Source organism: Barbus barbus (assembly GCF_936440315.1).
Source record: "Barbus barbus genome assembly, chromosome: 4".
Taxonomy (NCBI): domain Eukaryota; kingdom Metazoa; phylum Chordata; class Actinopteri; order Cypriniformes; family Cyprinidae; genus Barbus; species Barbus barbus.
This window is the reverse complement of record NC_136732.1, coordinates 41,002,155-41,029,419: the sequence shown is the minus strand read 5'-3', so window position 1 is coordinate 41,029,419 and position 27,265 is coordinate 41,002,155. Positions and strand designations below refer to the sequence as shown.

General features: G+C 44.6%; 1 protein-coding gene across 1 annotated transcript in view; it reads left to right on the top strand.

Moving 5' to 3' along the window:
- The first annotated feature begins 5,540 nt into the window (after positions 1-5,540).
- Positions 5,541-27,265, top strand: part of LOC306863800 (uncharacterized protein) — a 178,284-nt gene continuing 156,559 nt past the window's right edge. Inside the window, exon 1 of the mRNA XM_079407351.1 lies at positions 5,541-7,126. The gene's annotated coding sequence lies outside the window, so the exon portion shown is untranslated. The remainder of the gene's footprint in view (positions 7,127-27,265) is intronic.

Genomic DNA, 27,265 nt, shown 5'->3' with positions numbered 1-27,265 from the left:
TGCGAGCATCGTATCCTTTATCTGAACAGTATATTATGATTGACTGTTGATGCATTTTAAATTTGAAATGGTGACTAATTAACTTGGAAAATACTCAAGAAGTGAGACAAGAACATTCTCTTTGAACTATTCATCCTAATAATTGGCTGAGTTGGGTCTGATTTCAAATTTCCTGGGACTTATATGAAATATATATGAACATTTGTGAATCAGTTAAGGTGTTGCTGTTTCAGGCATATTAATTTGTAGTAATTGTTCATATTTTCTGTGTTTACTTTGCTTTTGAGACATGTTTGAGGATATTGGTGATGACGATTTCAGCCCTACAAAACAATCTAATGTAACTTTTCCAATGTGCAGGGGCGGTGGGCCTGAAATTTATCACAACAGAAGGATGTCTGAAGTTATATCTCATTGTTATGGGAGAGGGAGAGCATTAGCTAATGTGGGTCTTGACTATATGCACACAGTTGATTCAGCGATCGGTGCTTCTGTAGGTCCAACGGCTAGCTCCACCCCAGTCACACGCCCAGATACCGAACGTGTCATTTCTTCCGAGACATTAGGGAGCATAATTTCAGATTTGGCTCAGAAAATAGGGCAGAGTATTTCAGCCAGCCTTAATGTTGCGCACCAGCCCAGCCCAGTACAGCCTAATCCTCCTTGCCAGTCTCAGCACTCCAGTGAGTGTATGCTTCTAGTCTGAAGGTGATAGTTCAGCAGGAATCAACACCTCCGCCATTCTTCAGGGGCGATAAGAGTGATTCTTTTACTGTCCATGAATGGGGGGATATGATGTGCGGTTATTTAACCAGAATGAAATGCAAACCGCAAACTGATGTTTCTGATCTCATCATGAGCAGATTGGCTGGAAAAGCGAGAGATGTTGTCAAGGTGTCTCTACGAAGCCGCTCTGAACTGAATGCCAGTGAACTTCCAAGTGCAGTGTTTGACATACTGAAACGCAACTTCAGCGAGTTGGCTTACTCTAATATGCCTATGGCTGACTTCTATAATACCGTCCCAAGATCAGATGAAAGTCCCATGGATTACTGGATACGTCTTAACAAGGCCATAGATGTTGCTGATGAGTGCTTGCGCAGACGTAATAAGAGTGTCGAGGATCCCGCTGCAGAAGCTGTCATGATGTTCATTTCACATTGTCCAGACCCAAGTCTTGCTATGTCTTTTCAGTTTAAACCAGCTGAGAAGTGGAGCGCCGCTGAGGTCCAGGAGCGGTTGGATAGCCATCAGAGGGATCTAAAGAGAATTTCATCGAGGACACAGAACACAATGTCTTTGTCAGCTTGCAACCAGTGCACTGTTACGGCATGCCCCAATTCTGTGTCCAGTTCTCCTCAGCAGCCTGCTTCTATGCCAGCCCAGTCTCTGCCTCCTGTAAGTCATCTTAATTCTAATGCTGTTCCATTCTCTCCAGACACCAGTCTTCAACACATGGTTGGCATGATGGATAGAGTCCTGTCATTGTGCACTGCCTCTTTGACTTCGCCCAGTCAGGTTCATGCAGACAAAACTTCAAACTTCAAGACCAACTTAGGCTCTGCATGTAGGGTCTGTAGATCCAAGGACCACACTACATACTCCCATTGTAGACGTCACAGGCTGTGTCGTCACTGTCTCAGTCCTGGCCACTTTAAGAGTGACTGTCCCAAAGCAGCATGCCCTGCGACTCCCTCAGATACTGCTCAGTTAAACTGAATAGCCCATGTGATGAGAGGGGTAGCATGGGCAATTTCAATGAAACTTCCCTCACAGAAGCAGCAGATATGCAAAATGTTTTAGTGAACAGCTGCAAGTCATTGCCAGAAGACAAAACTGTTTTATATGTGGGGTCTCAGAGAATTGATGGGGCAAGTGAGTTGTTTTATGTTCCTGTGACAGTTAGTGGCCGTTACACATTAAAGGGGTTACTGGATTCTGGTAGTATGTCTTGCACGCTTAGTGAAGAGTGTGAGTCCAAGCTGCAAGCTGATGGTATTCTTCCACATCCTCAAGCAATTCCAAGTAATGTAATCCTGGTTGGCTGTGGTGGCCTTACAATTCAGCCAAAGTGTACATACGACTTGGAGATTGAAGTCTATGGATTTAAGTTCTTGTAGTGCCTGGACAAAGAGACGACTTCATAATTGGAAGCAATGTGATCAAGTGCATTCTACAGAAGATGAAATCTCATGACAAGTACTGGGAACTTGTTTCCTGTAGTAACCGTAATCCTGAGTGTGAGCAATTCCTCGAGCTTCTGAGCTGCATCTCCCGATGGTCTGGCCCTCAGCAGCCTGATAAACTTGGTACTGTGAAACTCTGTCAGGCGGTCACTCTGCTTCCCAGACATGAGTATCTTGTTTGGGGGAAATTGCCCACAAACGTCCCTGTTTCCCCCGGAAGCACTGTGATTGTTGAGCCAACCACTGCACGTTCAGCACCTAAAAACATTCTTGTTGGACGAGTAGTAACACCTATGTGGGGTGATCGATGGGTGCCAATGAAGATATTGAACCCTAATCCAACATCAGTGACACTTTGCCGCAACTCTAAACTGGCTGACGTTTCTCCCTGTCTAGCTGTCGAAGACCTCGCTGTCACGCAGGGATTGAGTAGAACCCATCGTGACCTAGCTAATTCAGATCCCCTTCAAACTGCCTCGCCCGCTGATCCCGTGCAGTTGCTGAAAGACTATGGTCTGAAGGACGTCGACATTGATGGATGTGAAGTTCCCGAGATGTGGAAGAGAAAACTTGCAGCTCTCATTGTGTCTTACCACAATGTTTTCTCCAAGGATAAACTGGATTGTGGAGAGGCAAAGGATTTTGTGCACAGAATACATCTTTATGACGATCGCCCATTCCGTCTTCCCTATCGCCGCATTCCTCCTGCCCACTACCAAAATCTGAGAGAAGTGTTGTCAGAGATGGAGGAGAAAGGCATAATCAGCAAGTCTGTCAGTGAGTACGCATCGCCTTTAGTGATGGTCTGGAAAAAAGATGGTAATCGGAGGGTTTGTACTGATTTCCGCTGGCTCAATGCTAAAACAGTCAAAGATGCCCACCCTTTACCACATCAAGCAGACTGTCTTGCAGCCTTAGGAGGTAATGCCTTTTTCAGCACCATGGACTTAACTTCAGGATTTTACAACATCCCACTCCATGAGTCTGACCGACGATACACTGCTTTCACAACACCAATGGGGTTATACGAGTATAATCGTCTCCCTCAGGGCCTTTGCAATAGCCCCGCGTCTTTTATGCGCATGATGCTCAGTATTTTCGGTGACCTTAACTTTTCCAGTCTTCTCTGTTACCTTGATGACTTGGTCTTCGCTCCATCTGAACAGGAGGCATTGAGGCGCTTGGAGATAGTGTTTACTCGATTGAGATCCAGCAACCTGAAGCTTGCTCCTAAAAAGTGTCACTTTCTGAGGAAATCTGTAAAGTTTCTGGGCCATGTGATAGATGGTACTGGTGTTTCAGTTGATGAGGAGAAAGTGAAAGTCATCTCTGCTTTTCGAAAGGAGGATCTAATGAAGGAAGATGGAACCACGCCTTCGAAGAAAAAACTCATCATTTCTCATCAATCATTTTTCGGTATGGTCCTGTACTATCAAGCCTTTATTCCGATTTGTTCTCGTATCGCCAGACCCTTATTCAATCTGACGGCTGGCCTGAAACGTTCAGTGAAAGGTGCTGGTAGTCGTAAGAGAGCAGGCACTTTTAGGGAGTTGACATCTCAGGACTGGACCCCGGACTGTGACTTGGCCTTTGAAGAACTCAAAAGGGCCCTTGTCGATAGTGTGGTGCTGGCTCATCCAGATTTTGAACGTCCATTCCTGCTCTGTACTGACGCTTCATTAGACGGCTTAGGCGCCGTACTCTCTCAGATACCTGCTGGTGAAGACAAGGCGAGACCAATAGCGTTTGCTAGCAAGGCATTGAACCGCAGTCAAAGAAAATATCCTGCACACAGATTAGAATTCTTGGCTCTTAAGTGGGCTGTGTGTGACAAGTTCAGTCACTGGCTTAAAGGCCATGAGTTCACCGTGTGGACGGATAATAATCCGCTTACATACATTATGACCAAGCCGAAATTGGATGCATGTGAGCAGCGCTGGGTCTCGAAACTTGCTCCATACTCTTTTAAGATCAAATATGTTCCTGGGAAACTCAACGTGGTGGCAGACGCGCTCAGTAGGGATCCATTTGTCTGGCCAGTAAGTCAGCGGCTTCTGTCAGAGCCCTATTCTGAACTGTTGAGACAAGTACACAGTGTTGAGGATGGAAGTGTGCAAGAAGTGTTCCGACTTACCTGCCAACCACAAACATTAAGATCAGGTCCACTTGATGCTGGGCTGCATACATCATTGTCTGCCGATGACGTGTCCTCAGTTCTGTCCTCCTGTGATGAATGGGAAGCAGGAACTGAATGTAGAGCAGCATCATTCACAGAACATCTTAACTCTTTGATCAGCGGTGACAAAGTGTTTCATTTCCTTTCCCTGTCCGACTTACGAGAACATCAGCACAAAGACCCAGTCATTGCCAGAGTGTGTTATTATGTTGATAGAAGGCGAAGACCATCAAGACGTGAACGTACCAATGAAAACCTGTATGTGTTGCGGTTTCTGAAGCAGTGGGACAAACTTTCAGCGCTCAATGGAATCCTGTACAGAGCTATTAAAGACCCGCTCACCAAGCACAAGAGATTTCAGTTCATTTTGCCCAAATCCTTGAGATGTCAAGCACTTTGTCTTTGGCCCGTCAGAGGTTTTTCTGGCTTGATATGGAGCGTGATGTGAGTGATTATGTGAAGAAGTGTCCCAGGTGTGTCTTCAGCAAAACTCCAGAGTCTGCAGCAAGAGCCGCCTTGGAGAGTATTAAAACCACAGCCCCTCTGGAGCTTGTTTGCATCGACTATTGGTCAGCTGAGGATCGGCACAACAAATCTGTGGATGTTTTAGTGATCACGGATCACTTCACAAAGCTGGCACATGCATTTCCGTGTCAAGACCAACAGCAAAAAAGGTAGCCAAGAAACTGTGGGATGGCTTCTTCTGTGTCTATGGATTTCCCCAACGCATCCATTCTGACCAGGGGGCTTCAATTGAGAGTGATCTGATCGCTGAGCTTCTCGAACTGGCTGGCGTTGACAAGTCTAGAACCACTCCCTACCACCCAATGGGGAACGGTGGTACCGAAAGATTCAACAGGACATTAGGTAACATGCTGAGGTCCCTTCCACCTAGACCTAAGCAGAAGTGGCCGCAGTTGGTACAGACCATGACGTTTGTGTACAACTGTACAGCACACGAAACAACAGGCTTTGCTCCATTTTACTTAATGTTTGGCAGAGTACCAAGGTTGCCAGTTGACCTTATGTTCCAGAGTGTTCTGCGGGACGTGTCAGTGTGTGACTGACCAGTATGTTAAATCGCTCATCAGTGACCTCCAGTCTGCTATGTCAGTGGTGCAGGAGAATTCTGTTCAAGAACAAAAACACCAGTCCAACCAGTACAACAAAAGAGTTAACCTGTTAGCCTTCACCAGAGCGACCTCGCACTGAACGATCTTTGTTTGCATGTGTCATTGTTTTCTAATAGAATAAATGAAACGGGACCAAGTTAATCTTGACAAACTATATATCATTCTGAGGGTCTAAGCCTCAAGCATCGACGACAGATCGCTGTTTTTCGATGGAAAGCTTATAAGGAATGAGTGGCACAAATTTGCTACATTTGTGTAAGCAGTACACATCCAAACACGCAGAGTAAAAAAGCCGTACGTACCTTTATCATTGTAATAACGAGCCACAAACGCGTCCACTGCTGAAATCCCAGTTTATTTAGAGAGGTAAGGGTCCACAGAAAAACATCCCAGCGAGCACTTTTAGTCCAGCGAAACAATAACGTTGTAATAAGGATGAATATTCCTTTGTTTACGTTTCATTTCTTCAGAGAGTTATTGTTCGCGTCCGTTATGGAATAAATTACGCTCAAAAACAGCGTCTTGGTGGTAAAAAAACAAAACGATGTTGTAGAATACGGTCTTACAAACATAATGAGACCGTCTACGGAAAAAAAAGTCTCAGAAAAGCGGAATATAGATTATTTGAATTTGGCGCTCCCTCCTGCCGGCAGTGACGCTTCTGTGACGCACACTGTCATCTGAGCGGGGCGTAACTTAGCGATCTGCTTTATCCATAAAAAACTGTTTTTTTTTTCTTCTACATTTTTTATATGTGTGTGTGTGTATTGTGTGGGGAATGTGGCCGTGTCTGCATGATTATAATATGTATGGACGCACATCAGCGTGTTTATTAGCGACTCTATGACGGCTATCATTGTGATTCATTGATCAGCTATTATTGATTATATGGCCCATCTGTTTGATTATAATCTGAATGGAAGCACATCAGCGTGTGTTTACTGACTCTATGACCATGTCTGGCAATATCACTTCACGTCTGGCAGTGATATTTATCATTGTAATAACGAATAACGAAGAATACTTCAGTATACATACTATATACAAAGCATTTTTTTTCTATTTTTTTTCCTTTTTTATTACTCAAATAATTATTTTTGTATTTTTTAGTGCTCAAATAAATCTGTCTATTATTTTATAATTGAAAAACTATGCAGGAACATGTATAATGACTAAAATAGCTTGTATAATTCTGTAATCCATTTGGTGGTTATTTTTCCTCAAACAGGGGGGTGGGGGGACTATAAATAGTTTCAGAAAAAATATTGCAGGAATCTCATTTTTCATGGTATCTTCTTCAAATTTGAAATATGAACTGATGAGACACATGGCTTTCGATCCATTACTTTTCTGGATTGCTCCAGGACTTATTTCATGTATTTGTATATGAAATAAAAAAACATTCAGTGTGGAAAAATATTTTTCAAGGCACGTCAGTGTCTATAACTTTTTATCTTTTTGAGCATTATCAACTCTGGATGATAGATAGTAAAGCCCAGAGTCTCGTCTTTCCAAAGATACCTAATTTGTTTGTGTAAGCACACTTTGTCACAAACTGTTACCATTTTAATTCAGGTAGGTTATTTTCACCTGCGAGGCCCTAAATGGGGTTGAAGGTTAACAGGTTAAAGGCCTTCCTCTAGCCATTGGTGACCAGGTGCTTGTGGCTAACAAGGGTTGTAGAGGGAAGCGGAAACTTGCTAACAGATGGGAGCCTGTTGTATACACTGTCGTTGCCTCAAAGCCTTCCATACATGTGTATAGGATCTGTGACAGAGCTGGTAATGAGCGAACAGTACATCGCAATCTTCTTTTGCAAGTGAACTTTCTCCCTTTGCCTGATACAGTCTCAGATAGTTCTGGTCAAGAGGATGCTGGAACACCTACCTGCAGCACCCCTTTGCAGTCTGATCCAACACGCTCTGGTGGTCTAACTGCCCAGGCCCACAGAGATGCTTGCTCCAACACTGCAGAGATTGAGCCTGCAGATGATGAGCGGAATGGGGCTGAGGAACTCCTGCAGGCAGACTCTATGTCTAACATCTCCAATGTAGCTACATGTGATGATGACCGCACTGCTTCATGGGTGCATTCTCAGTTGCCCTGCCAACAGGAGCCAAATCCTCCTCTTACTGTGCCAGTGTCTGATGACAATACTGTGGCTGGTGCTGGTGCTGACCCTTCTCCCCAAAATCCTGTCTATGGCAGTATACCTGTAATGCAAGGTCCTGTAGTTGATTTAAATACAGCCGATCGTTACTCTACCAGGTTTGGGAGAGTTATCAAACCAGTATGTAGACTTATTGAATCTATGGTTCAACTTGAAACCCTGTTTGGTTTGGATTCTAGGTCAACTGTAATTCATGTTTAACTTTAAACTGTGACTCGAAGTACATGCAGTTTTTAGAACTTGCTTTTTAGTTTTTTGTCTTTTTCAAAGTGAAACTTGCCTTAATTGAGTATGTGGTCTAAGTGTACGAGGTGTAATGGCACCTAGATAAAGTCTATAGAATGTGATGAAATTTGGCCAATTTCAAAACATTTTTATCCTTTCATTGGGTGGCTTTTGATGCTGACTGTCTTCACTGATTCTTTAGAGTGTGGACCATGTAATTCTTATGACTAGTGTACAGAGTTTTTCCTGTGTTCTCACAATTTTGTGTTATTCTAGGGGGGTGAATGTAACAGGTACAGAAAGTATTGTGTTCATGTGTATTTAGAATTACACAAAATGTTCAAATGTGTACCTGATATGCCTGTCTGTGTGTGTGCACCTGCCCCTTTAAATTTCTGACTGCAATGTTGAAACTAATTTCCTGTCTTTGCACCTCCTCTTCCCTTTCTGCATTGTCTCTGCATGGGAGAGAAAGGGGAAAAGGGCGAAATCACACCGTATACATAATTTTATGTCTTATCAGATTAAAAGAAGAGTCGAACCGTCAGCTGATGTCCGTCAATATTGGACGTCCAGAAGACGTCATAAAAACTTGCATTCTGGCTCTTCAGGGGACGTCATTTCAACATCCGACAAAGATAACGTACGTTTGCTTGTGAACAAATGTTCTGTATGTGTTTTATGGCCTTATTTTAGTGACTTAAAATTTGTTTTGTTTTTTTTCTCTAGAGTCTACCATTTTAATTCCTTTTCATTTATATTATTTAATTCCTTTATTTATTTATTTAAAGAAAACAAATCAGCGCATTTTGTACGGTCCATGTACGTTGCTGCGTTCATTCTTTTTTTGATTTAATATTGAAAACAGAAACATGAGAAAGCGGCACCATTTTCATTTTTTCGTTTTTTCAAAAACACGAAAAGACAAGAATTTGCCTTAATTTTAAATTTTTACATTCAGGGGTAGAAAATGGATAAACAGCTTGAATGTTTGATTTCCACGTGTGGGCGGAAATTCAGTGCCCCTTTTCACTGATTGGTCAAGCAAAAATGAAACTGTGCCGTCATCATGTCGTCTTCAGTTCTGTGCAACAGAATAAGAGTCCTCCACTGTTAAGGCGTTTATTGTAACTCCTGCATTTCGTCTCTCTCATCAAACAAGTAGACTAACAAATGGACAGGGCTTACTTCTGTGTAGGCATAGACTGTCTATGGCAAGTATTAGGTGCTTATTGCAGAAATATGTATGTAACTCGGATCTGCAGCCACCGCACATTTTATTTAGCTGTTCAGTTATCAACATATGTGTGGTAAAGCTGCGTGACGCACTGGACAACATGGGGTGAATGCATTTACATTAGTAATTAGCAGCAGTAATAACTTTTATTTTAGACAGTACAGTTTCATTAATAATGAGTATACATTGATAAAACTTCAAGAATTTGTGCTAAATTTAAGATTTTCCCTTAATATATTTGTATTTTTATTTGTATGCCCTCTATCTCTCTTTTTTTCTGCCAAATTTTTTTATTAATCCGTTTTTTTTTTATTATTATTGAAAGGTACTTTGTTCTTTTGTATATACTGTATACATTGATTTCATTTTAGACACAAAACAGTGTTAAAGTGACTTAAAACACAGGTGTTTCATTCTTGAATGAATCCGAGTCTTTGAATGAATGCTTTGCTCCTGAACAAATCAGCATTTTTAATTCATGTATCCAACTGTTTCATTTTGTCACTCATTTCATATTTCTGTAGGCTATTCAGAATGTTTTTATTTAAAACATTAATCTCATTCTGTAATGCAATTGCTGTGTTAATGCATTTACTGCCGACTGAGCAGCATTAATTGTGTAAATACATCTAAATTCAACTTAAGATGCAGTTTCTGTGCCACAGTGCAAAGATGGCTTTGGCTGGTACTGATTTAATTAGTAACACCTATAATGTCATATTTTTCAAATATTGACTAAATTCCGGAATTTAATATTAAAGGTGACACATATTTTATAAAGTTAGAAAATTTTTATTTTCTATAAAAATAGCATGTGCCGTCGGATAATGACAGTATCATATAAACTTCTCTATGAAAAAAAAAAACTCGAAATAATAATCAAAATGGTAAGATATATAGCTTTATATTCACACTAAAACCGGTCTGGTGGTCTACTGGTCTGCGCTTCACTATAATGTAAATGTCACACAGCTTTGCCACACAGATTTTGATAACTGGATAGGTAAATAAAATGTTTGGTGAACCAAAGCAATAGACCAAAAGGGTAATGTGGCTGCAGATCTGAGGTACATACATATTGCTTCAATAAGCACCTAATATTTCCCATTTAGAATATTAGTCTGGTTGTTTGATGAGAGGGAGATGAACGCAGGTTGCAATAAATGCTTTAACAGCAGACGACTCTTATTCTGTTGCACAAAAATAAGAAGTCATCTCCATCCTGCTTCAATCCCATCCTCATGAAGTGCTTTGAACGGCTAGTCTTGCACCACATCAAGTCTGTCCTCCCCCCCTCCCTGGACCCCTTCCAGTTTGCATATAGGTCCAACCGCTCGACCGATGATGCCATCACCACTGCCCTCCACCCAGCCCTCACACATCTGGAGAAAAAAGACTCATATGTCAGGATGCTGTTCATAGACTTCAGTTCAGCATTCAACACAATCATCCCTCAACAGCTCACTCACAAACTGGCCCAGCTGGGGCTCAATACCGACTCTGTGCAACTGGCTGTTGGACTTCCTGACCGGGAGACCTCAAGCAGTACGGGTCGGCATTAACACATCCAGCACCATCACACTGAACACTGGGGCCCCCCAAGGATGTGTGCTGAGCCCCCTCCTCTTCACTCTGCTGACCCACGACTGCACACCGTCACACAACTCTAACATTTTCATTAAGTTTGCGGATGACATGACTGTGGTGGGTCTCATCAGCAACAGAGATGAGACAAACTACAGGAGCGAGGTGAGCCGCCTGGCCGGGTGGTGCAGTGACAACAATCTCTCTCTGAATGTGGAGAAGACGAAGGAGATTGTTGTTGACTTCAGGATAGTACACACTCAGCATGCCCCTCTGACCATCAACGGTGCGACTGTGGAGAGAGTGAGCAGCACCAAGTTCCTGGGTGTGCACATCACAGAGGACATCTCCTGGACTAACAACACTGTAGCACTGGCCAAGAAAGCACATCAGCGTCTCTACTTCCTCCGCAAACTTAGAAGAGCCAGAGCCCCGGCCCCCATCATGTGCACCTTCTACAGAGGCACCATCGAGAGCATCCTAACCAGCTGCATCACTGTGTGGTATGGCGCTTGCAACGCATCCTGCCGCAAGTCACTTCAGCGCATAGTGAGAGCAGCTGAGAAGATCGTTGGTGTCTCTCTCCCTTCCCTCCAGGACATTTACAGCACCCGTCTCACCCGCAGAGCCCTCCGCATTGCAGGTGATCCCACCCACCCGACACACAGCTTCTTCAGTCTGCTGCCATCAGGGAGGAGACTGCGGAGTCTCCAGGCGAGGACCAGCAGACTGAAGGACAGCTTCATACATCAGGCTGTCAGGAAGCTGAACTCCCTCCCGTCCTTGCCCCCCCTCCCCTCTTTCTCCCCCATTTAACACAGTAACACACTAGGAACTCTGACTCTGTGACCCCCCAGCCCCCCCCCACACCCACCGACCAAAAACTTTGACCAGCACCTGTCACTTGTGCAGCATTGCTGATCACTACCCATCCAACATTGACTGCAAACTACCTCTTCGGATAGTCTGACAAAACTATCCAAACAGTCACTTCAACTTGTCACTTTAACAGACTGATAAGCTCTTCTTGCACTACACTCATAACAAAACAAAACAAATCTGCACAGTTTTGTTTTTGTATATTCAACTGGTTTGCACTCCATCTATTCTGCCATGTGCCTTATGCACTTTATCTATCTCTCTTTTTTATTTTTCTACAGTGTCCTCAGACTGATAAGCTCTTTTGCACTACAAATATAGCCTATCTACACAGTGTTGTTTTTATTTAACTGGTTTTGCACTCTATCTGCCAGGCGCCTTATGCCACTTCCATCTAGTTCTTCTTATTATTTTTTTTCTACAATATCCTCATTTGTATATTTGTATAGTTGTATGTACATATGTTTAAACTGTATTTATCTGTATCTGAACGTTTTTCATGTTAACTGTATGCACCAAGGGTCTGAGAGTAACGCAATTCCAATTGAAGAATTGAAAATAAAGCAGACTTGACTTTACTTGAAAAATGAAGACGACATGATGGCGGCACCATTTAATCCTTGCTTGACCAATCAGTGGAAAGGGGCGTTTTATTTCCGCCCACACGTGGAAATCGAACATTCAAACTGTTTATCCATTTTCTACCCCTGAATGTAAAAATGAAAAATTAAGGCAAATTCTTGTCTTTTCATGTTTTTGAAAAAACAAAAAATTAAAATGGTGCCGTTTTCTCATGTTTCTGTTTTCAATATTAAATAAAAAAATGAATGAACGCAACGTACACGGACTTTGTACACGCTGTAAGTACATTTCCCCCGTATTATTTCCCTCCTCTCTCTGCTTCACTCCAGTCCAGCAGGTGGCGCTAAAGCACACACGTTTGTTTGCCAAACACCATTAAACCTCAGAGGAAGAAGATTCGTTTCACCGCGTTCTCTGTTGTTTTGTCGTGATGCTGTTTAATAGAAACTGTTAGAAATGTTGTTTCTGTAAATAGAAAAATACCGTTTTTGGATCAGGTCATTAAGTAACTGTAATATTGTCATCCTCAGAGTCGTGACTAAGTTTTTAATCAAGCAGGAATATCTGCAGGAGTATCATCTGAACTGAGATCTGCTGTTAAGATGGTGTTTGTTAAAGAAGAGAGTGAGGAGAACACCAGTGAACCAGAAACATGGAGAATAAAACACGAGGAACCAGAAACCTGGAGAATAAAACACGAGGAACCAGAAACCTGGAGAATAAAACACGAGGAACCAGAAACCTGGAGAATAAAACACGAGGAACCAGAAATCTGGAGAATAAAACACGAGGAACCAGAAACATGGAGAATAAAACACGAGGAACCAGAAACCTGGAGAATAAAACACGAGGAACCAGAAACCTGGAGAATAAAACACGAGGAACCAGAAACCTGGAGAATAAAACACGAGGAACCAGAAACCTGGAGAATAAAACACGAGGAACCAGAAACATGGAGAATAAAACACGAGGAACCAGAAACCTGGAGAATAAAACACGAGGAACCAGAAACATGGAGAATAAAACACGAGGAACCAGAAACCAGGAGAATAAAACACGAGGAACAAGGAGGTTGGTGTTTATTCTTCATTCATCTTTAATGATTGTTTGTGATGCACACAAAGCATTAATCCTCTGGGGTCTGAGGGGGTTTTGGGGCCCTGGAGTAGTTTTGATGCATTTGTGCTTTTTATTCATTATCTTCCAAACATATTAATGACTAAAGTCTGATTCCACTGTAATCAGCACAAACTGTGCTACAATAATACATGAGCAGCATGAATGTAGTGTTACTAGCATACATGTATGTGTTTTTGAGAAAACGTTTAAGCTTGGTTAGAGAAAAAAGTCACTAAAATAAGGCCATAAAACACATACAGAACATTTGTTCACAAGACTTTTGAAAACTGGATGTGGTAGACTAGAGTTTTAAAACCCATTAACATCAAGGAATGTCTGACACCAAAACTGTATTAATAGTCTTCTGTGAACCTAGAAGATGACTGAGCAAAGCCAGAGAAGACCAGACGCAGGAGAAAATATATAAAAACATAAAATAATACATGAATAAAATACTAAATGCTAAAAAAAATAAATTACATAAATGGCTAATGATTATAAATGATTATATGAATAAATTATTGTAAATTAATAGAAAAAAGAAAATAAAAACAACACAAATGTATGGTCGCTCTCTTGATACAATACAGTTTGTTTTTGTGGATCCTCAGATCCTTCATGTTGTTGATCAAATGTATTTCATAGTTTTCCCTATAGAAACATGAGACTTGTGCCCATAATATTTTAAAAGTAATAATTTATGCCTGATGAAGGTCAGTGGACCGAAACATTGCTTGTGCTTACAGTAATACATTTAAATATTTATCAAGTACCGATAGAGTGCGGGATTGCATCTTTTTATATTTTGGATTCGACAGTGTCGTTGGACTATTTTTCCACTCACCTATCGGTTTTTTCAGTTTCTGTTGATTGAAACCTAATAATTTGAGGATCAGTGTGCCTCATTCATGGGAAGTTTCAGGGACATATAATTAATAAAGTTACAGCAATATGATACAAATTTTGTAATGCAATTGTCTACTTTCCGCTGTTATATCAGGGTTCATTTTTATGTCTTTTCTGTTTAGTTTTTTTACAAGTTAATGAAAATTGACTGTTTTTACTTTTGTTTCAGAGTTAATTGAAGATAATGAGGAGTGAATTAGAGGAGAAAAATCATGTCAAAAGTGGAGAAAAACCCAAACAGAAAGATTTAAAGAAAGGAAGCGCCAAGAAATCTTTCACCTGCACTCAGTGTGGAAAGAGTGTCAGAAGCAAATATCATCTTGATTATCACATGAGAGTTCATACTGGAGAAAAACCATTCACTTGTGATCAGTGCGGAAAGAGTTTCAGATGCAAAAATACACTTGAGACTCACGTGAGAGTTCATACTGGAGGGAAACTGTTCACTTGTGATCAGTGCGGGAAGAGTTTCTCACAATCAGCAAACCTTAAGAAACACACGAAAGTTCATACAAAAGAGAAGCCACATTCATGTTGTTTGTGTGGAAAGAGTTTTTCACATCTACAAAGTTTGAAAATACATCAGAAAAGACACACAGGTGTGAGAGAATACATGTGCTTTGAGTGTGAGAAGACTTTTACTACAGCAAACAGCTTAAAACGGCATGAGAGGATCCACACTGGAGAAAAACCTTACAAGTGTTCACACTGTGACAAGAGATTCAGTGTGTCATCAAATCTAAAAACACATGAGAGGATCCACACTGGAGAAAAACCGTTCACTTGTGATCAGTGTGGAAAGAGTTTCTCACAATCAGTACACCTTAAGATACACATGAACATTCACACTGGAGAGAAACCACATGCATGTGATCAATGTGGAAAAACATTTTTGAGGGCTTCAAACCTGAAGATACACCTGGTAGTTCATAAAATGGAGAAACCACATTCATGTAATTTGTGTGGAAAGAGTTTTTCACGTCTACAAAGTTTGAAAATACATCAGAAAATACACACTGGTGTGAGAGAGTACGTGTGCTTTGAGTGTGGAAAGACTTTTACTTCATTGAGCAGTTTAAAACTGCATGAGAGGATCCACACTGGAGAAAAACCATATAAGTGTTCACACTGTGACAAGAGATTCAGTCGGTCAGGAGCCCTGAAAACACATGAGATGATCCACACTGGAGAGAAACCTTACAAGTGTTTAAACTGTGACGAGAGATTCAGTCAGTCAAGCTACCTGAAAACACATGAGAGGATCCACACTGGAGAGAAACCTTATAAGTGTTCACACTGTGACAAGAGATTCAATCAGTCAGGAGACCTGAAAACACATGAGAGGAGCCACACTGGAGAAAAACCTTACAAGTGTTCACACTGTGAAAAGAGATTCAATCAGTCAGGAGACCTGAAAACACATGAGAGGATCCACACTGGAGAGAAACCTTATAAGTGTTCACACTGTGACAAGAGATTCAATCAGTCAGGAGACCTGAAAACACATGAGATGATCCACACTGGAGAGAAACCTTACAAGTGTTCACACTGTGACAAGAGATTCAGTCGGTCAGGAGCCCTGAAAACACATGAGAGGATTCACACTGGAGATAAACCTTACAAGTGTTCACACTGTGACAAGAGATTCAGTCAGTCAGGAGCCCTGAAAACACATGAGAGGATTCACACTGGAGAGAAACCGTATCACTGCACTGAATGTGGGAAGTGTTTCAATAGTTCATCTGCTCTACAAAGTCATACAAAAAACAATCACAGTAAGTAGATCATCTCCACCATATGTGACACAGTAATGCATCAAGCAACAAAATGGTGATAGCGCAGTGGATAAGACACATGCCTTTGGTGTGAGAGACCCGGGTTCGAATCCACTGTGAGACACCAATGTGTCCCTGAGCAAGACACTTAACCCCTAGTTGCTCCAGAGGCGTGCGACCTCTGACATATATAGCAATTGTAAGTCGCTTTGGATAAAAGCGTCAGCTAAATGAATAAATGTAAATGTAAAATACCATCTGGATGAATCTGTTCTAACCAGACATTACATGCGACATGACAAAGAAACATCATCTAAAGTTTTCACAGTGAATAAAGTTCATCTTCATCTTCAAAACCAGCAGATTCAACTGTGATTCAGATCAACTCAAAGATGGAGCTCCTTCCCAAAGAACAATGTCCAAAACTTTTATTCTTGTATATAATTTTGCTTCATGATATAAATTATATAATTTTAGTTACTTATGGGTTTCATATTATGTTCAATTGTTTCCTGTTATGTCCAATATGTTTAATTAACAAGATTGTAAGAATAGTAATACCATTAAAACTTTACCGATACCTATTCTTTCTTGTAAATCAGTTGGTGAGAGAGGTCCATCTCATTAGTTTTCACTTTTACTTAACTCATTTTTGTATTTGCTCTGAGTAATTATTAATTAAATGTGGGTATTTAAAATGTTGTGGAGGGAAACAAACATTTTTGATGAACTGAACTGGGACAGAGGATGGTGAAGATGCTGAGATAAAGCGTGATTCTCATAGAAAGCCAGTGTTTGATTGTGTTTTGATGACACTCATGTGTGCTGAAGATCATCGAGATCCTACAGAGACTTCAAGAGTGTCCATTCATCTCTGTCATCACACACTTATCAGGGACCGTTTGATCAAAGACTGCAGATAAACACTGCAGGATCACTGTCTGTCTGCTTGATTGTTTGTGTGAATATGTTACAGCAGTGCAAGGTTATTTTCTTAAACTAAAACTAAGACGAAAACGATTGATGAAAAACAATTTCGTAAACTGAAATAAAATAAAAACGACAAAATATTTGAAAAACTAAAACGAAACGAAACTAACAACAGTAATTGAAAAACTAACTGAAATAAAATAATAATTAACAAAAATAAATAATCGTTTTCGTAATTATTATGTTCTCTCTCCTTGGTGGAAAATTATACAGAGCTGTGTGGTGGTAAATGGCGCATCACGCACATAGTTTATTGCACGGGTCCTGTTTGGTAAACGTGCACCAGCAGTACTTAACAGAACACCCGACACGTTATCCCACAGCAGCACTCATTTAATGCTGTTGCCTACCAGACCAGGGGTGCGTTTCCCAAAAGCATCGTTAGCTAACTATGGTGGTAAGTCCCATTGAACTCTATTGGTAGCGATGTAACTTGCGACCATAGCTTTTGGGAAACGCACCCCAGAACCGTTTGACATAAAGACCGCGAGCCGAACCGCACCCGCATTAATCTACAACATCAGGTGGGCAACATTATTTTCTCATGTAACACAAGCAATCAAACCAACATTAAGCATTCTAAGTTGGTGCTTTGAAGAAAAACAGACACACAGCACAACATGATAATTAACAGAAAAAAAAATTAAAAATCCTTTCTGTAAACAACACAAACCTTCAAGCACCTTGATCACTCTGACAGGCTTTTGAACAAATATGCATAGGCTAAATCACATCATGCACACGCTAATAATTCTTCATAAAAAAAGAAATGAACATATTCAAATATGAGGCTTTACTGTTAAATATGACTGTCGTTTATTATTGAATTTCATTAGACCCAGTTATGATCTATGTGCGGCTGTTCACGGAAAAGTGTGCCAAGACAGACAGTTACAATATCATGATTATGGTTAAATAAGAAAAAAGACATCTAATATAACCAAATTAGGCTTCTGTCACGGTCGGTGGTTGTAGTAATCGGCGCCCACACAAAAGGATAACAAAAAGGTATATTTAATAGCATCAACACACGTAAGACCATTTACAACTTAATATCCGACAAACATAAAGGCAGAACTGAGGACTTATAAAGAAACAGGAAACAAAGGAGCAAACTAGATAATTAATCAAACACAGGTGATGCATATAACTAATTAACAGAACTGGGTCATGAACTAAAACAGGAAGAACCAAATATGGGCAGAAAGGAAACTAAACAGAAACAGATACGTTACAGTATCTCCCCCTCCCGGAAGGTGCGTCCCGCACCGTAACAGTAACATCGGGGAGGGGGGGGCGGGCGTCCTGGAGGCTGGAGCAGGACCAGGATAGGACAGGGGAGCCTCCAGGACGGATCAGGAGCCTTGGGAGACCATGGCAGGACTGGAGATTCGGGAGGCCATGGCGGATCTGGAGCCTTGGGAGGCCATGGCAGGACTAGAGATTCGGGAGGCCATGGCGGATCTGGAGCCTTGGGAGGCCATGGCAGGACTAGAGATTCGGGAGGCCATGGCGGATCAGGAGCCTTGGGAGACCATGGCAGGACTGGAGATTCGGGAGGCCATGGCGGATCTGGAGCCTTGGGAGGCCATGGCAGGACTAGAGATTCGGGAGGCCATGGCGGATCGGGGTCCTCGGGCGACCATGGTGGATCTGGATCCTCGGGCGGCCCTGGCGGGTCTGGATCCTCGGGAGGCCTCGGTGGATCGGGATCCTCGGACGGCCATGGCGGATCAGGGTCCTCCGTGGCCTTGGCCCTTGGCCTGGCCACACAGACTGAGACTATATGCCCCCCCCCCAAAATTTCTTTGGGAAAGCTCCCCTCTGGGGGCCACATTGGAGGAGAGGGTTCTTGAGGGCGCTCTGGAGGAACGGACTCTTGGGGGCGCTCTGGAGGAGCGGACTCTTGGGGGCGCTCTGGAGGGGCGGACTCCTGGGGGCGCTCTGGAGGAGCGGGCACTAGAGGGCGCTCTGGACGAGCGGGCACTTGAGGGCGCTCAGGAGGAGCGGGCACTTGAGGGCGCTCTGGAGGAGCGGGCACTTGAGGGCGCTCTGGAGGAGCGGGCACTTGAGGGCGCTCTGGAGGAGCGGGCACTTGAGGGCGCTCTGGAGAAGCGGGCACTGGGGGGCGCACGGGAGGCGCGGAGCTGGATAGAACCAGCGGAGACGAAGGAGCGCTGGACGGGACCAGCGTAGATGCAGGAGGGCGCTCTTGCAGCGCGGACTCCTGAGGGCGCTCTTGCAGCGCAGACACTTGAGGGCGCTCTTGCAGCGCAGACACTTGAGGGCGCTCTTGCAGCGCAGACACTTGAGGGCGCTCTTGCAGCGCAGACACTTGAGGGCGCTCTTGCAGCGCAGACACTTGAGGGCGCACGGGAGGCGCGAAGCTGGATAGAACCAGCGGAGACGAAGGAGCGCTGGACGGGACCAGCGGAGACTCAGGTGGGCTGGACGGGACCAGCGGGAACTCAGGACGGCTGGACGGGACCAGCGGGAACTCAGGACGGCTGGACGGGACCAGCGGGAACTCAGGACGGCTGGACGGGACCAGCGGGAACCCAGGTGGGCTGGACGGGACCAGCGGGAACTCAGGTGGGCTGGACGGGACCAGCGGGAACTCAGGTGGGCTGGACGGGACCAGCGGGAACTCAGGACGGCTGGACGGGACCAGCGGGAACTCAGGACGGCTGGACGGGACCAGCGGGAACTCAGGACGGCTGGACGGGATCCTCTTGCGAGGTGCGGGGATAGGCGGACACAAACGAGGAGCAGGCACAGGATGGCACTGGCGAGGAGCAGGCACTGGATGGTACTGGTGAGGAGTAGTTTCCGGCGTGAGCATGGGAGCCGAGAATTCCGGGGGAAGAGCCTCATCCAATAGCCCCCTGTCCTTTACCTGAGGCGTAGGCGGCGGAACCCTCTTCACCGCAGCTGGCGCAACGTTCATCGCCCTTTTCGGCGGCTTCCTCCTCGCCGCGGGCGGAACATTCATCGCCGTGTACGGCGGGATCCTCTTCGCCGCGGACGGCGCAACGTTCATCGCCCCTTGCGGCGGAATCCTCCTCGCCGCGGGCGGAACATTCATCGCCGTCTCAGGCGGAGTGACTTTCTCTCGGGCGGTGGGTAGGGGCGAGCGGCGAATGGCAACCCGTTCTCCCCAAAACGGATGGCCTCGGTAAGCCGCGATAGGCAGCCCGACATCCCACGCAGCACGAGCAGGGGCGAGCCGCGAACGGCGGCGTGAACCCCCGCAAACTACGGGAACCAGCTCCAACATTCCGAGCGTTAATCTCGTCTTCGTTTGGGGTCGGATATTCTGTCACGGTCGGTGGTTGTAGTAATCGGCGCCCACACAAAAGGATAACAAAAAGGTATATTTAATAGCATCAACACACGTAAGACCATTTACAACTTAATATCCGACAAACATAAAGGCAGAACTGAGGACTTATAAAGAAACAGGAAACAAAGGAGCAAACTAGATAATTAATCAAACACAGGTGATGCATATAACTAATTAACAGAACTGGGTCATGAACTAAAACAGGAAGAACCAAATATGGGCAGAAAGGAAACTAAACAGAAACAGATACGTTACAGCTACATTTATTTTCATATTAAGTATTTCAACACACTATTAGATATGACATTAAGCGCAACTTGAAACTGAAACTAAAACTAAACTAATCAACCAGTTCTCATCAATCTGCGTATAAATAACACGGCTTTACACTTTCCAGTTGTGTATAAAGCATACACCAAAAGCCAATTTTGCGTGCATATAATACGCCAATCCTTCCCATGATCTTCTGTGGAGAGCAGATGCATCCAAACACCACGCTCATCTTCAGCGGAAGTGACATAATGGTTTGTGATCTACATGGAATTAAACATAACTCTGTTTCCATTTATTTAGTTAGGCTTGGAAAATAATTCATTTACGTTAGAAATTGTGAAAGCTTACACTTGTCACACTTGTTGATTTGGCTATTTTTTTCTGGTAACATAATATTAATTTAGTATAACTGATATATATATACATGTAATATATAATCTAATGTACATTAAATTAAATGAAGTTTTTTCTTTGTGGAAATTGCTTTCTCTGTCGTCAACCCCAACATTTGAGCTTTTCTTGTGCTTCAGGTCAGAACACAGCTCAATCCCAGTGAAATACTGGAAACCAAAATAATGGTATAATAATACTGAAATCCTAATAATACATCTGTAAGTAGCCTACTAATAATTGACCATACCTGATAAAATGGAATAAAATCAGTATACAAATCAAAAATTGACGCACTGGTAGTCCGTTTTCAATATTTTCATAGCAGGAGACAGATATAAACTCCACACCAAACAATAAGAGAATCCTTCATGGATACAGTAGTAATAAAGCTATTCGTACTACTTTTCAAAGAGAAAGTGTTACTGTACCGTATGTTTTGTCTCATTGGAACTCTTTATTAAATGGAAAATTGATTTGCTGGAGAAAAGTGTGGTTGTTACCGCATAAATATCATTATAGAAATAAGATTAAAGAAGTTTCTTATAAGCTCATTCACAGATTTCAGCCAAATTTAAATGTAAATTGTATTTTCTGCAATGAATATGAGGAAACTGCAGGTATTTTGGCACTGTATATATTCACTTAAACTATGGTGTAAACTTAAACGGTTTATCAATGAATATATTTAGTGTTTAAGACCTTTTTCACTCCTATGGAGAAATGTACTCTTTTACATCTTTCCATGAGGAGCAGTATTGTTTACTTCATTTATTTACATATGCTGTGAACCAAATTTAATCTATAATAAGAATCTAATCTAAATCTAATAAGAAACCAAATTCATGGATTTGTTGGCTGAACTATATATACATATTCATATATATTGACAGTTTCAGAGACTCTTTGAATAAGAAAGCTGTAAGAAGTTTGAAAGCTTGTGAACTTTATTTGATTTTGATATTAATACTTGTATATGTATCTTGTGTCTTTGAACTATAATACTTAGCCTACCTCCCCCTGGCAACTCCTATTTGTTGTAATTTATTTTTTATGTTTATTCTTATGTTGCAACATCTTTTTTGATGTTTGATTTTTGATGTTATTTCTTGATAAAATATTGTATGTTATTGTTTGGAGAAAAAAAAAAGCCCAAAAATCGCGTTTCGAGGGGGGTCCCCTCGGTAAAATCCCGCTCCTGGCAGATTATACTTTTAGTTATTGAAATATGTTCTCAGGGCAGCATTGCATCTTATTGGTTCTCTCAGTCGTCCAATCAGCGACAGCAGGAGGCGGGACATGGATTATTAGATTTTTTTTTTCTCTCAGGACGCGGGTGTCACAGATGCAGACGGACTCAAGGGTAGGTGCAATAACAGTGATTTTATTTACAGGACTTGGGTGCTGGTGATCGTGAGACGAGGTGAGTAGCTTCTTTATAGTGGTTCTTGCGGGTGTCGGATGATAGTGCTAATAGTGTCTTCTTGCTTTGCAGGCGGGTGGTACGTGGCCGGAGAGGAGTCGGATCTCCGAATTGTTGATCACACACAGACGGGTCTGAAGACAGAGAAGAGGACGGGACGGAGAACAGGAGGTTATTACACAAGGTAGGTAATCAGAGGTTATACTCATCAACTGGAGGTCTTCCGAGTAGAGTCCGTAAGGTAGCAACGAGATCGGACAACTGCGGTGACTGGGGTGAGTGCTTATGAAGTGTCCGTGATGAGGGTGATGACGAGGTGCAGGTGTGCGTGATTAGAAGTCAGGTGAAGCAGATCGTGGGAGTTGAGTGATGGGAGAGCCTGGCCGTGCTGTTACAGTACCCCCCTCTCCACGGCCTGCTCCTGAGGGCCGACCCCGGCGTCGTGGTGGCCTACCCCGACCTCGTGGGGCTGGAAGCTCCGGGTGAGCGGCATGGAAATCCGAAAGAAGAGTCGAGAACATCCTCTCTGGGTACCCAAGAGCGCTCCTCGGGGCCATAGCCCTCCCAATCGACAAGGTACTCCAACCTGCCACCACGGCGCCGGGAATGTAGGATCTCTCGAACCCTGTAGATGGGGCTTTCGTCTATGATGAGAGGGAGAGGGGGTTCCTCGACCGGACCAGGCTCTGGGGAGACAGAAGGAGAGAAGGGTTTAAGCAGTGACACGTGAAAAACAGGATGTATTCTATACTGAGGGGGTAGTTGAAGTTTGTAGGTTACTGGATTGATCTGCTCAAGGATGGTAAAGGGGCCAACGAATCTGGGACTCAATTTCCGGCAAGGCAGGCGCAGGCAGATGTCCCGAGTGGACAGCCATACCTTTTGTCCGGGGCGGTAGGAGGGTGTAGCAGAGCGGCGAGCATCTGCTTGGATCTTCTGCCTGCGCACTGCCTGCTGCAGCTGGTGATGTGCCGCGTCCCAGACCCTCTCGCTCTCTCGGAACCAGTGGTCTACTGCAGGAACATCCGTGGGAATACCCGTCCACGGGAATAGTGGGGGCTGGTAGCCGAGTACACACTGGAAGGGTGTAAGACCTGTAGAGCTTTGGCGTAGGGAGTTCTGCGCGTACTCGGCCCAGCCCAAGAACTGGTTCCAAGAGTTCTCATGGCCATGGCAGAAGGTTCTTAGGAAACGCCTGATCTCTTGAATCTTTCGTTCAGTCTGTCCGTTAAACTGAGGATGGTATCCGGATGTCAAGCTGACGGTCACACCTAGGAGAGTGAAGAAGGCTTTCCACACACGTGATATGAACTGGGGTCCCCTATCGGACACAATATCTTCTGGTATGCCATAGTGGCGGAACACATCATTGAAGAGTAGCTCTGCGGTCTGTAGAGCCGTGGGCAGGCCTGTGAGCGGGATTAGGCGGCAGAACTTGGAAAAGCGATCTATGATGACAAGGATGCAGGTGAATGTGTCAGAGACGGGCAGATCGGTGATGAAATCCACTCCTAGGTGTGACCATGGGCGGTTAGGTGTGGGAAGTGGAACGAGTTTGCCGGTGGGGAGATGACGGGAGGTTTTGGAGATGGCACAGTCCGGACAGCCCTGAACGAACCTTTGCACGTCCCTGGCCATGTTGGGCCACCAGAAGCGATCTTGTAGCAGCGAGAGGGTGGCGTTGGCCCCGGGGTGGCCAGTACCGAGGGAGGTATGAGAAGAGAAGATGAGCGGGATCCGTTGAGTTCTAGGTACATACTGGCGATCTGGAGGGCAGCCCGGCGGATTGGCAGGAGGGTTCTCTGAGGCAACTGGTGGAGAGGACCATTGGATGGGACTAATTAACATCTCCGTAGGCAGAATGCCCTCTGGTTCTTCCGGACCTTCCTCAGGGGCATAGACTCGAGAGAGAGCGTCTGCTTTCAAATTACGGGGCCCTGGGCGATAGGAAATCTTGAAGTTAAACCGGGTAAAGAATAAAGCTCATCTGGCCTGGCGGGGATTCAGCCGTTTGGCCTCACGCAAGTACTGAAGATTTTTGTGGTCCGTAAGAACCAGGAAGGGATGAAGGGCCCCCTCCAACCAATGCCTCCATTCCTCCAGGGCGAGCTTGATAGCTAAAAACTCTCGATTCCCGATATCATAGTTCTTCTCTGCCGGGCTGAGTTTTCGGGAAAAGAAGGCACATGGATGGAGTTTGGGAGGCGTCCCCTGCTGCTGGGACAAAACCGCACCGACACCTGTGATGGAGGCATCCACCTCCACGATGAATGGCAGATCTGGGTCAGGGTGAACAAGGAGTCGTGCGGTTGTGAAGGCTTTCTTCAGGGTCAGGAAAGCTGTTGTGGCGTTGGTGTTCCATGCTAGAGTTTTGGTTCCACCTCTGAGTAGGTCTGTGAGAGGGCTAGTGATGGTGCTGTATTGTGCAATGAAACGACGGTAGAAATTTGAAAACCCTAGGAAGCGCTGCAGCTCCTTGATGGTACTTGGTTGTGGCCAAGAGGTGATGGCCTCCACCTTCTTTCTGTCCATGCGGACACCACCATTATCTATAATATAGCCCAGGAAGTGGACGCTGGGTTGGTGAAAGGTACATTTTTCGGCCTTGAGGTAAAGACGAAACCTCCGCAGCTGTTGGAGGACCTCCGCAACGTGTTGGCGGTGTTCGGCCAGGCTCCGGGAGTAAATCAAAATGTCGTCGATGTAGACGATGACAAATCGATGGAGGTACTCCCGGAGCACCTCATTCATGAACCCTTGGAAGACAGAGGGAGCGTTGACGAGTCCTTAGGGCATAACCCTATATTCATAGTGGCCAGTGGGCGTGACAAAAGCGGTCTTCCATTCGTCTCCCTCTCGGATCCGAATGAGATTATATGCACTGCGGAGGTCCAGTTTGGTGGCGCTGCGGAGTTGTTCCAGGGCCGTAGGGACAAGAGGAAGAGGGTACCGATACTTGACTGTGATGTCGTTGAGTTTACGGTAGTCGATGCACGGACGGAGGCCACCATCCTTCTTGGCCACGAAGAAAAAGCTGGAAGCAGCAGGGGAGGTAGATGGTGTGATGTAACCTTGTCGTAACGCCTCCTCGATGTACTCCTCCATGGCCTTCTGCTCTGGTAGAGACAAAGGATAAATCTTTCCCCGCGGTACTGACTCACCCGGTAGCAGATCAATTGCACAGTCCCATGGCCGGTGCGGTGGTAACTGAGAAGCCCTTTTTGGGCAGAAGACGTCCTTAAACTGGCTGTATTCGGCTGGGATGTCGACAGACTGCTGGGCGACAGGGCTCTCTATGGTGGTGGTGTAGAGTGGGAGAGGAGTTTGGGTCTCAGAGGCTGGCGACGGCAAAGATGGGAAACATCTTGGGAAGCAGCAACTACCCCATTTTAGAACCTCACCGGTACTCCAGGACAACGTCGGGTTATGTTGAATGAACCAGGGGAGACCCAAGATGATATCAACCCGTTACTCTTCTAACACCAGCAAATTAATTTCCTCCTGATGTAGTATGCCCACTCGTAGTAGTAAGGGACCCACACAGCGTCTCACAAGACGACGGGAAAGGGCTTTACCTGTTATGGTTTCGATTTGGTAAGCTGTCTCGGTGGTGGTGGTCTGGAGCTGTAGCTGCTTGCAGAGGAGACCGGAGACGAAATTCCCCGAAGAGCCGGAGTCGAGGAGGATGGTGACTGACAGGGAAACGGAGTCTGTGGTTAGCTGAGCCCGAGTGGTAAGAGGTTTCATTTTCGGAAAGGTAGGTCGGATTCCACTCACCGTCAGCCGCGAGGGACGAAGAGGGCAATCCAGGATGAGGTGAGAGCTGTTTCCACAATATAAGCACAAACCTCCTTGTAAACGTCTTCGGCGCTCTACGGGAGTGAGGTGATAGGAGTCCGTGATCATAAGCTCAGGTAGATTACTTCCTGACGATGGCAGAGTGGATGTAATGCTGGGGTTATGGGTTTGGTGGAGCTCAGGGCTGCAGGCCCGCATTCTGTTAGAGCAGCGTACTGCCAGTTGGATAAATTTCTCCAGGCCAAAATTATCATCGTACGCTGCGAGTTGTAAGCGTACCGAGGGGTTTAAGCCCTGGCGGAAGGCAGTCAGAAGCGAGGGCTCGTTCCATCCGCTCGCTGCTGCGAGGGCACGGAATTTGAGGGAGTATTCATGTGTGGATAAAGAGCCCTGCCGCAGCCGATACAGCTGTTCGCCAACCGTGGAGTCACCTGGTGAATAGCTGAAAACTTCGCGAAAATGGGTCATAAATTGGGAGTGAGTCGCGGGACCAGCTTGGGACATGATGGTCTCCGCCCACTTGAGCGCTGGACCGGTGAGGGAGGTGATGACGAACGCTATCTTGGACTGATCAGTGGTAAACATTTGTGGATGAAGATCGATAGTGAGATTACACTGCAAAATGAAACCATTGCATTCTTCAGGTTCACCAGAGTAGGGCGCTGGTCTGGCCATGGGACTGGCAAACATCACAGCAGAAGGAGGGCTGATGGCTGGTGGATTCGGTGGAACGGTGGGTGATGAAGAAGTGGCAGCTTGTGTGAGGAGCCTCTTCAATGAGTCGACTAGCTCTTGAAAGGGATCTGGCGTGCACATGCTGTTAGCGGTCTGGGTCCGATCTTCTGTCACAGATGCAGACGGACTCAAGGGTAGGTGCAATAACAGTGATTTTATTTACAGGACTTGGGTGCTGGTGATCGTGAGACGAGGTGAGTAGCTTCTATATAGTGGTTCTTGCGGGTGGTACGTGGCCGGAGAGGAGTCGGATCTCCGAATTGTTGATCACACACAGACGGGTCTGAAGACAGAGAAGAGGACGGGACGGAGAACAGGAGGTTAGTACACAAGGTAGGTAA